This window comes from Dipodomys ordii, unplaced genomic scaffold (assembly GCF_000151885.1).
Source record: "Dipodomys ordii isolate 6190 unplaced genomic scaffold, Dord_2.0 Scaffold19, whole genome shotgun sequence".
NCBI lineage: Eukaryota > Metazoa > Chordata > Mammalia > Rodentia > Heteromyidae > Dipodomys > Dipodomys ordii.
This window is the reverse complement of record NW_012267235.1, coordinates 11,055,533-11,056,148: the sequence shown is the minus strand read 5'-3', so window position 1 is coordinate 11,056,148 and position 616 is coordinate 11,055,533.

Below are 616 nucleotides of genomic sequence, written 5' to 3'. Positions count from 1 at the left end.
AAGGCTAGTGCTCTACCACTTGAGCCACAGCGCCACTTCCGGCTTTTTTCTTTTTGCTTATGTAGTGCTGAGGAATAGAACCCAGGGCCTCATGCATGCAAGGCAAGCGCTCTACCACTAAGCCACCTTCTCAGCCCTAGGGTGGGATTTGAATTCAGGATCTGGAGCTTGCTTACTTTGTTTGCTTGGCTGGTGCTCTGCTACTTGATCCATTCCTCCTGGATTTTTTGGGTAATCCTGGGGCTTGAACTCAGGGCCTGGCTGTCTCTGAACTTTTTGCTCCAGGCTAGTGCTCTACCACTTGAGCTATTGCTTCACTTTTGGCTTTTAGGTGGTAAATTGGAGTTAAGACTCTCAGGAGTTTTCATGCCCAGGGCGGCTTTCAACTGTTGTCCTCAGATCTCAGTCTCCTGAGTAGCTAGGGTTACAGGCAACTGCTCTGGTTTTTGTGTTTTTGTTTTTGTTTTTACTGGTTATTGTGGACTCCACAAGACTTTCAGCCCAGGCTAAAATCTTGAATCATGATGCTCCAGATCTCAGCTTCCTGAGTAGCTAGGGATTATAGGCACGGGCCACTGGTGCCTGCCTTTTCTTACTTTCTTTATAGTTAAATAAC